The sequence below is a fragment of the Procambarus clarkii genome, chromosome 77 (genome assembly GCF_040958095.1).
Source record: "Procambarus clarkii isolate CNS0578487 chromosome 77, FALCON_Pclarkii_2.0, whole genome shotgun sequence".
NCBI lineage: Eukaryota > Metazoa > Arthropoda > Malacostraca > Decapoda > Cambaridae > Procambarus > Procambarus clarkii.
The window spans coordinates 13,881,383-13,895,002 of NC_091226.1; the positions used below are offsets into that span (position 1 = coordinate 13,881,383).

Genomic DNA, 13,620 nt, shown 5'->3' on the forward strand with positions numbered 1-13,620 from the left:
AATCAGATTTCGAACCGCACTTTGTTCAGAAATCTGACGATATAAGAAGGCGAGATTTATAGGCGTTCGAATAGATATATATAACCTATAATATATATGGAACTAACGAAGATAACTAACTTATAAAATAACAACTAATAACGTCAGCTTAAAACTAATGAGTTTCATGACAACTCATTCCTTATCGACTATCTTCTAATAACTACCAATTAGCTAACTAAACTAGCAACGAATTCCTTGCCAATTAACGAATCCCAGAACAACTAACTAACCCTCCCACAGCTAACGAATTGCTTAACTAACGACCCCACCCCCCCAAACTCTTCAGAATCATGCCCCATTTGAACAGCTTTTATCCGAAACAACATACATTTATCGCTAATTTTAGCACCATTGTGTTTCGTACGCTCATTCCAATTGTGTTTACACATCGAGGTATTTAAATTTAGGACGGGTTGATGCGATCAGCTGATTTACAGTATCGAACGTGTATAGAACTTCCTTTTACTCGGTTATATGTATAACAGCTCTCTAATCCTGTCCATGGAGGACAGAAGTCTATGTATATGTGCTGGTTAGCATTGTAAATGGCTGGCCACGTCTGTGGTAGAAAATGTATATGTTATGGTTAGCATTGTAAATGTCTGGCCACGTCTGTAGTAGAAAATGTATATATATGCTGTTAGCATTGTAAATGTCCGGCCACGTCTGTGGTAGAAAATGTATATATGTGCTGGTTAGCATTATAAATGTCTGGCCACGTTTGTGGTAGAAAATGTATATATGTGCTGGTTAGCATTATAAATGTCTGGCCACGTTTGTGGTAGAAAATGTATATATGTGCTGGTTAGCATTATAAATGTCTGGCCACGTTTGTGGTAGAAAATGTATATATGCTGGTTAGCATTGTAAATGTCTGGCCACGTCTGTGGTAGAAAATAATAATAATAAAAAAATGTATTGTGATTTAAAATATATATATTTTTTAATTAAAAATATTATTTTATAATTAAATTTATTATTTTATTTATTAAATTATAATTAAAAAAAGTTTTTTTTAGTTAACCAGAAAATACACTACTGAGTTTTTTTTAATGTTACAGCACTGTATTAACGCAAAGATAGTGCAGATAACGGTGTTGAACTCCTTGAAATCACAGTGATATGATATGCCTCTGAGAATATCTTCGGAGCATGGCGGTGGGCTCGAACTAGCGTCTTGGGGGTCATCCCAGAGGCGCACTTTCACCCATGAACCTGGGGTGACCCCCAGGACGCTATAGTTCGATCCCACATACCTGCTGCGAATGTGTGGTAGGTAAGCTGTGTGTCTGTGTCAGGCACAGGTCAGAGGTCATTTGAATAATCCATCATCAAAGCACTACGCTCCCAAGGGCAACCAGGAGACCGGGCCGCGGGGTCGTTGAACCCCAAAATCATCGCAAGGTAAGGTAACCGGTCAAATATTGAATGAGTTTTTTTTCAGGCGGCCATCATAGTCTGTGAGATCAACATGTAATTGGCATGTTAAGCTGAGACATGCTGTATGTGGGCTTAGGCTCAGGGAAGCCCAAAAGCTTGGGCTGGTCTTTAGAACTATGGTTCATGCAGGTCGGCGTTCAATCCCCGACCGTCCACAAGTGATTGGGCACCATTCCTTTCCCCCCGTCCCATCCCAAATCCTTATCCTGACCCCTTCCCAGTGCTATATAGTCGTAATGGCTTGGCGCTTTGCCCTGATAATTTATATATATATATATATATATATATATATAATTTATATATAAATTTATATATATATATATAAATTTAAATTTATATATATATATTTATATAAATTTATATATATATATATATATATATATATATATATATATATATATATATATATATATATATATATATATATATTGTCTACAACAAATGTCTTTGCGCCTCTAGGCTTCGCTATTTTATTAAGACGCAAATATTAAGAGATCCAACATTATATATACGACAACAACGCCCAAGTTTTCGAATATTTTATGCTCGAAATATAATTCTTAAAATATTTATGGCAAGGGACCAGGTAAACCGCTAAGGTCTTCCAACATGAGGTTTACGTCACAGGTCAAGAGGTTTACCAGACAAAGTGATCGTATATAAGGGTCAGGAAGACGCTTTTCAGCCACTAGGATTCAAATTATCGTTGATAAAGACTTGGACCCACATTCACGAAGGGGTTACGCAAGCACTTACGAACCTGGGGCCAGATTCACGAAGGGGTTGCGCAAGCACTTACGAACCTGGGACCAGATTCACGAAGGGGTTACGCAAGCACTTACGAACCTGGGGCCAGATTCACGAAGGGGTTACGCAAGCACTTAGGAACCTGGGGCCAGATTCACGAAGCACTTACGCAAGCACTTACGAACCTGGGGCCAGATTCACGAAGTATGGGGTCACAGCTGTTTATGGGGGTCACAGCTGTTTATGGGGTCACAGCTGTTTATGGGGTCACAGTTGTTTATGGGGGTCACAGCTGTGTATGGGGTTTGTGTCTTCTTGGGTCAGCTGTTTCCAGGTTCGACCCACGAGCACCCCCACCACGACCCCCCCCACCACGAGCCCCCCCCCACGAGCCCCCCCCCACCATCCCCCCTCCACCCCCCCCCCCCCCCGCCTCTGCGACTCTTGATGTCCGGCCAAACTCCGGTTATGTTGGGCCGGCTTCCCCAATATCTCCCGCTTTATCCGGAGGAGGAAGGGGGGGAGAGATGGGAGGGGTGATGGGGCTTCAGGGAGGGGGGTGGGAGAGTAGTGGGAGGGGGTGACCTTATCGGTGGGGAGGGGTGGGGAGGGAAGGGGGTAGGGGGGGTGGTGACCTAATCCCAGAACAGAATAGGATGCAGCTTGAGCAGACTTAAGATGCTGGGATGATGCTGGGGATGATAGTGGTGCTGGGATGCTGGGGATGATAGTGATGCTGGGATGCTGGGGATGATAGTGATGCTGGGATGCTGGGGATGATAGTGATGCTGGGATGCTGGGAATGGTGCTGAGATGATGATATAGCGCTGATACGATGGTGATGATGATGAGACGATGGTGATGATGGTGGTTCTTGGATAATGAGGACATTAAGGATATCATCAAGTTGACACGAAATCTTAATATTCATAAATTTATATATATATAATATATATATATATGTGTGTGTCTTCCTATACAAGGCTGGAGGACAGATGCTTAGGGCTGGTCTCTCCCAATTTTGCAGGATGGCTGGTGTGGGGTGTGGAACGTTCATAGGTTGATCGGGGTCGATAGAATTCAAAAGGGAACATCATGGCACTGTGATGTACTGACCCCCACGACCATTTTTGGCACTGGCCACCCGGCTATGCCTGGCTAAATATTTTGTATATACCAAAAATAAAAGTAATTTTTTTCTTATAGTAATAAATGTACTTTACTGATGGAAAAAATTAACAAAATAAAGAGGCTAGTTAGGCCTATTTATGTCCTGAGGTCGGCTAGTTAGGCCTATTTATGTCCTGAGGTCGGCTAGTTAGGCCTATTTATGTCCTGAGGTCGGCTAGTTATGCTAATTATCTTTGTAATTACTTAAAATATAATTTTTTTCCTTTGCTTATCTTGCATTTCTTAGGTAAATAAACATACTGATATTTATATTCTAGAAATTTTCACACGTTGAAAATTTCATTCATAATTCCTTGGAATCGACGTGAATGTGGTCCATATTTTGTAAAAGTCTTAACTCAAAGGTTCCTATCTCAAAATCTTCAAGACCTTAGGCTGAACTTTTCGTTGGCTGAAGTTTTCGTGGGCTGAACTTTTCGTGGCCTGAACTTTTCGTGGGCTGAACTTTTCGTGGCCTGAACTTTTCGTGGCCTGAACTTTTCATGGCCTGAACTTTTCGTGGCCTGAACTTTTCATGGCCTGAACTTTTCGTGGCCTGAACTTTTCGTGGGCTGAACTTTTCATGGCCTGAACTTTTCATGGCCTGAACTTTTCATGGCCTGAACTTTTCATGGCCTGAACTTTTCATGGCCTGAACTTTTCATGGCCTGAACTTTTCATGGCCTGAACTTTTCATGACCCGAACTTTTCATGGCCTGAACTTTTCGTGACCTGAACTTTTCATGGCCTGAACTTTCCTTGGCGTGTTGACCTTGAGGAAGTTCTGGGGGAGCAGCAGCATCCTTCAAGCCCTGGACGTCGTGAGAATACTGTGATGTGTTCCTTCGTTCCGTCTTTTTCCATCTTTTATTTCAACAAGTTTCTATGTCATTTAGCCAACAACTGTTTCTTCTTGCTGTTATCTCTTGAGATAACAAGACTTATAACTTGAGATAACATCTTGAGATAACTTGAGATGAGATCTTGAGATAACAAGACTTATAACTTGAGATAACATCTTGAGATAACTTGAGATGAGATCTTGAGATAACAAGACAAGATAACTTGGGGGGGGGTTGAGCTTTAGCTCTTTGGTTCCGTCTCTCAACTGTCAATTGATCACTTGCCTTTTAATAGACGGAAACTAATTATTACAATTTGAGTGTCTTTGATATAATCTCCTATGTGAATATTTTCACACCAGGAACAAATCCACAAGGGTCGTGCCGAGGGTTCGAACCTACGTCTGAAAGGATTCCAGACGCTGCCTTATTCGACTGAGCTACGACTTGGTGTGACATTTTTCATACTATTTAAAAAAAAATCGGATTTCAGCTTCTTAAAAGGAAATTAAGAACTGTGATCAATTTCTTGGATTAGTTATCTAAGATTCAGAAACAAATTGCTTCCGGATCAGTGAATTGGTTGATTCTGTGTCCGTTTCTGCTGGTTCTGATTCCGGGGCCAGATTCACGAAGTAGTTACGCGAGCACTTACGAACCTGGGGCCAGATTCACGAAGCAGTTACGCAAGCACTTACGAACCTGACCATCTTTTCTCAATCTTTGGTGGCTTTGTTTACAATTATTAAACAGTTAATGAGCTCCGAAGCACCAGGAGGCTGTTTATAACAATAACAACAGTTGATTGGCAAGTTTTCATGCTTGTAAACTGTTTAATAAATGTAACCAAAGCCGTCAAAGATTGAGGAAAGATGTACACGTTCGTAAGTGCTTGCGTAACTGCTTCGTGAATCTGGTCCCCGGTTCGTAATTGCTTGCGTAACTACTTCGTGAATCTGGCCCCAGGTTCGTAAGTGCTTGCGTAACTACTTCGTGAATCTGGCCCCAGGTTCGTAAGTACTTGCGTAACTACTTCGTGAATCTGGCCCCAGGTTTGATTTTGCTTCAAGTCGTGGCCTCCATTCAGATACCGGATGTTGACAATTAGTTTCCACCTTGAACTACTACGCAAGATATCTTGAAAAGATATCTACGCAAGATATCCATGAATCTTGACAGCTGAAGCTGTCAAGATTCAAGGGAAGATTCTTGAGCAAAGGGCCAATCTTAGACAAGGCCTTTTATACCTCTTTATGCACGAATCAACTTGAAGGAAGTCTTGCAATGGGGTCCATCAATCAACAATGTCTATGGGGCATTGGCTCCCGGAATCAACTTTAGAGTGATTCCATTGTTTACCGACCTCTCCTCCTACATAGAACGTCGCTTTTCGCACGTATGTGTCACTTATGGCCACAAAAATGTCGTACTAGAAAATGGAAGCGGCTGGCGAAAGTGTCCCGTTTTCTGTTTTGGGTCCTCTGGTAGGTTAGGGGAGACTACTTTAAATTGACAGTTTTTTTGGCTGGTGATGATGGTAGTGGACTGGTGGTGATGGTAGTGGACTGGTGATGATGGTAGTGGACTGGTGATGGTGGTAGTGGATTGGTGATGTTGGTAATGCGCATTGTTGGATGATGCTGGTTGTAGCGTGAGAGAGAAAAGGGGGGGGGGAGAGAGTTGGGGGGCGCAGTGCCTCTCCCTCTCTCTCTCACCCCCCCCCCCTATCCCTCACCCCTCCCCGGCCGCTCATTGGTCAGCGGCGCCGCCCCTAGCCCGGCCACCCACCAATGAACACCGGCCCCCCAGCCATGCCTTACCTCTGCACCATTCACTAAATTAAACTTCACCAGTGTCATGAATAAGAGATTGGCTCATCTGGCGAGCCGTTAGCGTCGCCATTGAATTACGAAGGACAAACTTACCCAGGTTTCAGCGGCTAGGGGAGGCTAGGGACGCCTAGGGGAGGCTAGGGGAGTGTAAGGGTGCCTAGGGGAGGCTAGGGAAGGCTAGGGACGCCTAGGGGAGGCTAGGGGAGTGTAGGGGCGCCTAGGGGAGGCTAGGGAAGGCTAGGGGCGCCTAGGGAAGGCTAGGGGAGTGTAGGGGCGCCTAGGGGAGGCTAGGGACGCCTAGGGGAGTGTAGGGGCGCTTAGGGGAGGCTAGGGACGCCTAGGGGAGGCTAGGGGAGGGTAAGGGTGCCTAGGGGAGGCTAGGGACGCCTAGGAGAGGCTAGGGGAGTGTAGGGGCGCCTAGGGGAGGCTAGGGGAGTGTAGGGGCGCCTAGCAGAGGCTAGGTGAGGATAGGGGCGCCTAGCAGAGGCTAGGGGATAGATAGGGGCGCCTAGGGGAGGCTAGCAGAGGCTAGGGGAGGCTAGGGGTGCCTAGCAGAGGCTAGGGGAGTGTATGGGCGCCTAGGGGATAGATAGGGGCGCCTAGCGAAGGCTAGGGGATAGATAGGGGAAGATATGGAAGTCTATGGGACGGCAAGAGTAGGGTAATGAGAGGTGAGGAAGCCTAAGGGAGATAAAGGGAAGGTAAAGGGAAGGTAAAGGGAAGGTAAAGGGGGGGATTAGGGGAGGTTAGGGGAGCTAAGGGGATGTTAGGGGAGGCTAAGGGATGTTTTTTGTGTTTACCTTTCCTTAGAGTTTACCTTTCCTTAGTCTGGTGACGGACTAAGGCTCTGAGGTAAACTTCTCGCTCTTTCCTTCTTATCTACTGTCTTCCCCTTCTTATCTACCATCTTCCCCTTTTTTCCAGGGGTTCTGGAAGTTCTTCTACTCCCCCAAGCCCGGCCTGAGGCCAGGCTCGACTTGCGATAACTTGGTCCAACAGGCTGTTGCTTGGAGCGGCCCGCAGGCCCACATATACCTGTTTGGGAGGATATTGAACAGCCGTGGACCTGTGATGTTCATTCATTGTTCTCTGATTGCGCCTATGGCACCTCTGATGTTCATCCGGTGTTCTCTGATTGCGCCTATGGCACCTCTACTCCTCACTTATTCTATTTTGCATTTCCTTATGCACCTTTTCAGTCCAGTAATTTGTATTTCTACTATGCAAACTTGGACTCTGGCCCTCCAGTATCTTCTTTGATATCTATATTATTTGATATATATTTTTTGATATCTCTTTCGTCTCCTTTCCAGAGAATACATTTCCTCGTATCTATTCGTGTCCTGAATGTTCTTTATCTACCGTTCCCTTACATTTATCATCTACCTTGGTCTCACATTCCTCATCTACCTTGGCCTCACATTCCTCATCTACCCGTCACCTCACATTCCTCATCTACCCGTCACCTCACATTTCTCATCTACCCGTCACCTCACATTCCTCATCTACCCGTCACCTCACATTCCTCATCTACCCGTCACCTCACATTCCTCATCTACCTTGGTCTCACATTCCTCATCTACCTTGGCCTCACATTCCTCATCTACCCGTCACCTCACATTCCTCATCTACCCGTCACCTCACATTCCTCATCTACCCGTCACCTCACATTCCTCATCTACCTTGGTCTCACATTCCTCATCTACCTTGGCCTCACATTCCTCATCTACCCGTCACCTCACATTCCTTATCTACCTTGGTCTCACATTCCTCATCTACCTTGGCCTCACATTCCTCATCTACCCGTCACCTCACATACCTCATCTACCCGTCACCTCACATTCCTCATCTACCCGTCACCTCACATTCCTCATCTACCCGTCACCTCACATTTCTCATCTACCCGTCACCTCACATTCCTCATCTACCCGTCACCTCACATTCCTCATCTACCTTGGTCTCACATTCCTCATCTACCTTGGCCTCACATTCCTCATCTACCCGTCACCTCACATTCCTCATCTACCAGTCACCTCACATTCCTCATCTACCCGTCACCTCACATTCCTCATCTACCCGTCACCTCACATTCCTCATCTACCAGTCACCTCACATACCTCATCTACCCGTCACCTCACATTCCTTATCTGGTATTCCTCACCAGAGAAATGTCTGAAGAATTAGTGACACTTTTATGGAATACAAAGTTAAGTAAATTTCATTCAGACTTTGAATATCTTTTAAAGTATTAATCATATTAGATTGTTAATTATATATTAGGGGCTTTCTGTCCCCCTTTCTGGTGTCTCCTATTTTGTTCTCCTATTCTTTCCCCTCTTTTTTAATATGCTTTTTGTTGCTTTCTCTTTCGCTTTTTAGCCAATTTGTTTCAACCCCTTTTTATTTGGACTCTATTGCAATCATTTCCCCTCTCTCTTGAGACCCTCTCTCTCTCTTTTTTAGTCCCCCCCTTTCTCAGCTCCTTCTCTATGTATCCACCCCTCTCTTTTAAATTGGGTTTGTTTTTTATCGTATTTACATCTATTTTTTTTGCTTCTATAATGTCAATTTTTCAATTTCCTTTTTTTTTTATTGTGTCCCTCTTTGAAATCCTTTTCACCTGCTCTATTCCTTCCTCTTCTGTTTCTTCCCTCACTATTTTTCCCACCATTTATTTTCATTCTTAGTTTCCCATCCAGTTTCTTCCCTCTTTCTTTCCCACCCAGTTTCTGCCCTTCTCTCTTTCTGCTTTCTTCTTTCCTATTGTTCTTTCATTTTCTCTATTCCTTCTTGTCTCGTTTCCCTTAGTTCCTCCACCCCCTTTTCCTGGGGCTCTCCCCCCCCCCTTCCTGGGGCTCTCCCCCCCCCTTCCTGGGGCTCTCCCCCCCCCCCTTCCTGGGGCTCTTCCCCCCCTTCCTGGGGCTCTCCCTCCCTTCCTGGGGCTCTCCCCCCCTTCCTGGGGCTCTTCCCCCCTTCCTGGGGCTCTCCCCCCCCTTTCCTGGGGCTCTCCCCCCCCTTCCTGGGGCTCTCCCCCCCTTCCTGGGGCTCTCCGCCCCCTTCCTGGGGCTCTTCCCCCCCTTCCTGGGGCTCTCCCTCCCTTCCTGGGGCTCTCCCCCCCCTTCCTGGGGCTCTTCCCCCCCTTCCTGGGGCTCTCCCCCCCCCTTTCCTGGGGCTCTCCCCCCCCCTTCCTGGGGCTCTCCCTCCCCTTCCTGGGGCTCTCCGCCCCCTTCCTGGGGCTCTCCGCCCCCTTCCTGGGGCTCTCCGCCCCCTTCCTGGGGCTCTCCGCCCCCTTCCTGAGGCTCTCCGCCCCCTTCCTGGGGCTCACCCCCCCCCTTCCTGGGGCTCTCCCCCCCCTTCCTGGGGCTCTTCCCCCCCCTTCCTGGGGCTCTCCCCCTCTTCCTGGGGCTCTGCGCCCCCTTCCTGGGGCTCTCCGCCCCCTTCCTGAGGCTCTCCCCCTCTTCCTGGGGCTCTCCGCCCCCTTCCTGGGGCTCTCCGCCCCCTTCCTGGGGCTCTCCGCCCCCTTCCTGGGGCTCTCCGCCCCCTTCCTGGGGCTCTCCGCCCCCTTCCTGGGGCTCTCCGCCCCCTTCCTGGGGCTCTCCGCCCCCTTCCTGGGGCTCTCCGCCCCCTTCCTGGGGCTCTCCGCCCCCTTCCTGAGGCTCTCCGCCCCCTTCCTGGGGCTCTTTCCCCCTTCCTGGGGCTCTCCCCCCTTTCCTGGGGCTCTCCCCCCCTTCCTGGGGCTCTCCCCCCCTTCCTGGGGCTCTCCCCCCCCCTTCCTGGGGCTCTTTCCCCCTTCCTGGGGCTCTCCCCCCCTTCCTGGGGCTCTCCCCCCTTTCCTGGGGCTCTCCCCCCCTTCCTGGGGCTCTTCCTCCCCTTCCTGGGGCTCTCCTCCCCTTCCTGGGGCTCTCCGCCCCCTTCCTGGGGCTCTCCGCCCCCCCCCTCAGTGTGATGAAGCATCATTTATCCCGTGTAGAAAGCCTGGTTCTCATTACCGAGGTCCCTGGTAGCCATGGCGACTAATTAGGACTTTCGCTTCTAAATAGACTCCGAAAGGCGATGGGATGCTGCTTGGTGAGGGGGGGGTGGTGGAGGGGGGAGGGGGGAGTAGTGGGGGTTGGTGGAGGGGGGAGTAGTGGGGGTTGATGGAGGGGGGGGGGGGGAGTTGTGGGGTTGGTGGGGGGGGGGGGCTAAACATCCTCACTATCCATAACTTCTCAACAATTAAACTTCTAAGCACCAATTTCTGTATTAAATTGAGATGCATCCTTAAATACATAATTAATTTTTAATAATAGGGGCTATAATTTAAGAAACAATTTGGCCGATTAATAATTAAAATTACGAGTGGAAGAAATAATGGATCTAGGTGGACAAGCAGCTATATCATGCTCTAGTTAGGCCCCATTTAGATTATGCAGTTCAGTTTTGGTCATATGAAGAAAAGCCTAAATTACATTCTCTAAATAGGAGAAGAATTAGGGGTGACATGGTAGATGTGTACAAGTGGATGAATGGGCTTAAGAAAGGGGATATTCATAGGGGTATTAAAAGTATCAACACAAGACAGAACACGAAACAATGGGTATAAATTGAATAAGTTTAGATTTAGGAAAGACCTGGGTAAATACTGGTTTGGTAACAAATTTGTTGATTTGTGGAACCAATTACCTCGTAACGTAATAGAAGTAGAATCCCTTGATTGTTTCAAGCGTAGGTTAGACATATATATATGAATGAGATTTGGTGAATATAAATAGGATCTGCATCGTATCGGCCAATAGGCCTTCTGCACTTTATTCTTAAGTTCTTAAGTTCTTAAGTTCTTATGTTCTTAAGTTCTTATGTTCTTATGTTCTTAAGTTCTTATGTTCTTAAACTTGTTTATGGATCTCAGGAATATCATAAAGCCACCTTTATGAATATGATTATAAATCTTAACTCTTATAGAAGCTTTAATAAAACTTTAGACAGTTGCTCAAGCTTTAAACTTGCCCTCAAGCTTTCAAAACAAAAGTTGACATAGACATTACACACACACACACACACACACACACACACACACACACACACACACACACACACACACACACACACACACACACAAAGGGACCAAAGAGCCAGAGCTCAACCCCCGCAAACACAACTAGGTGAGTACACACACACACACACACACACACACACACACACACACACACACACACACACACACACACACACACACACACACACACACACACTCACACACACACACACACACACACACACACACACACACACACACACACACACACACACACTCACCGCCCCAGCTGCCTACATAGCTACACTTTTAACACGAAGCAGTTGTCTTAATCTCTGCTAATTAATTATGTATTCTGGACCGTGGAGGATAATGGGGCTTACCACTGTCTTCTCCTTCTACAGGTAAGTGATGACGTCACAAGCCGTGAGAACCAGACTGCTTGAGACGAGATATACCTGGGTAAATAATTCCTCTTATTTGAGATACAGTAACTTTAATTATACACCTGAATTATAGACCTATATACAGTAACCTTAATTATAGACCTGAAGGTCTATTAAAAAATAAATAAAAAGCATTAGAAAATAAAAATAAAATCTGAGAAGTAAAATATTACGCACAGATGGATGCAAAATTGTCTGAAAAATTCTATCTATTATACGTTGGTTGTCAGAGGCGAATGTGTGTGTGTGTGTTGATGAACCCATCAACACAGGGTTCTGTTATCCGGTAGTGCGACGGTTTCGCTTCATGCAGGTCGGCGTTCAATCCCCGACCGTTCACAAGTGGTTGGGCCACCATTCCTTTTCCACCGTCCCATCCCAAATCCTTATCCTGACCCCTTCCCAGTGCTATATAGTCGTAATAGCTTGGCGTTTTTCCTTGATAAGTCCTTCCTTTCCACCGCCTCCTGTGTCAGCGACGATTATGTGTCCCCAACTTCTGCTCCCTGGTAGTGATACATACTGAGAAATGCTACATATTGACACGTGATATAAAGGCAAAAGTGAGGTAATTTTTGCATTAAATAACCAAAGAAACTAAATCAAAGGTATTTTTGAAGAATCCTAAAAATGCATGGAAGAGTTTGCCGCCAACAAAAATTAATGTATTAGAGGATTTGTGTGTCTCTCTAAGGTTTAAGACCAGATGGTTGGGGCTAGCCTCATTAAAATTTGCAGGGTGACTGGAGGACGTAAAAGGACTGTCATAGGTCGTGATTGGGGAGTGTATTCTCTCCCTGCAGTTGGTTGAAGTGTGAAATGTTCTGGGTTGAGTCCATAGAGTTTGAGCATCTCAGATGTACATAATGTTTATGGGCAGCACAAAACGTCCACTAGACTGTGTGACACAGTGGTTGCCAGGATCAGGTTGGGTTACCGTTACCTGTGGCAGGTGGCTACCGTTACCTGTGGCAGGTGGCTACCGTTACCTGTGGCAGGTGGCTACCGTTACCTGTGGCAGGTGGCTACCGTTACCTGTGGCAGGTGGCTACCGTTACCTGTGGCAGGTGGCTACCGTTACCTGTGGCAGGTGGCTACCGTTACCTGTGGCAGGTGGCTACCGTTATCTGTGGCAAGTGGCTACCGTTACCTGTGGCAGGTGGCTACCGTTACCTGTGGCAGGTGGCTACCGTTACCTGTGGCAGGTGGCTACCGTTATCTGTGGCAGGTGGCTACCGTTACCTGTGGCAGGTGGCTACCGTTACCTGTGGCAGGTGGCTACCGTTACCTGTGGCAGGTCTCCCAATCCTGAGCACTCCAGTTGCAAACTCTGTGAGCAGGAACTGCGGCATGATCTCCCACACTACATCACCGAATGCCCAGTTATTAGACCTTTCAGACCCGTTGGCATGAGGTACCTGGAGCTTTGCAATTACTTTATTACCTCTCGTGTTCATGATGATATCCTCATAATGCACCCAGAGTCTGCCAATGTAGACTACTCATCACATGCCTCTGTATGACTGACCATCTCACGTAGCAACATATTTTGAGACTGTATAGAGATCTGTATTATACTATCTATATAATCTAGTATAATCTAGATCAATAGAAGCTGGTCTCTAAGGCGGAAGGGAAGATGCATAGAGCAAATTAATTACCAATTAGCTTGACATCAATTAATGGCAAGTTGTTGGAAGCAAATAATTGCAGTCTACTTGAAATTAATTACTTTGAAACATGCAGATTGATAAGAGATTGACAAGGCGTGATGTCAAGGTATCCTGAGCCACACTAGGTGTTGAGCTAAAGCATCCTGAGCCACAGAAGGTGTTGAGCCATAACATCCTGAGCGACAGAAGGCGTTGAACCAAAATATCCTGAGCCACACAAGGCGTTGAGCAAAGGCATCCTTTAGAACCCCCCAAAGCACTTTTGTCCTCCAAAATTGTCCAGTCTTCTCTGTGACGCGGACAAATGTCCTGTTTGTGAGAACTTTGAAACAAAATCCGCGAGAAGCTCCCTCAGGCTGCCTGGTGGTGGCTGTGGCCTCACCTTAGTGTGCTGAGGGGGAAGAGGTGAGC

General features: G+C 46.7%; 1 protein-coding gene across 4 annotated transcripts in view; it reads left to right on the forward strand.

The window, feature by feature from the left end:
* Positions 1-13,620, forward strand: part of LOC123747159 (uncharacterized) — a 471,756-nt gene that overhangs the window by 323,994 nt on the left and 134,142 nt on the right. The window lies entirely within an intron of this gene.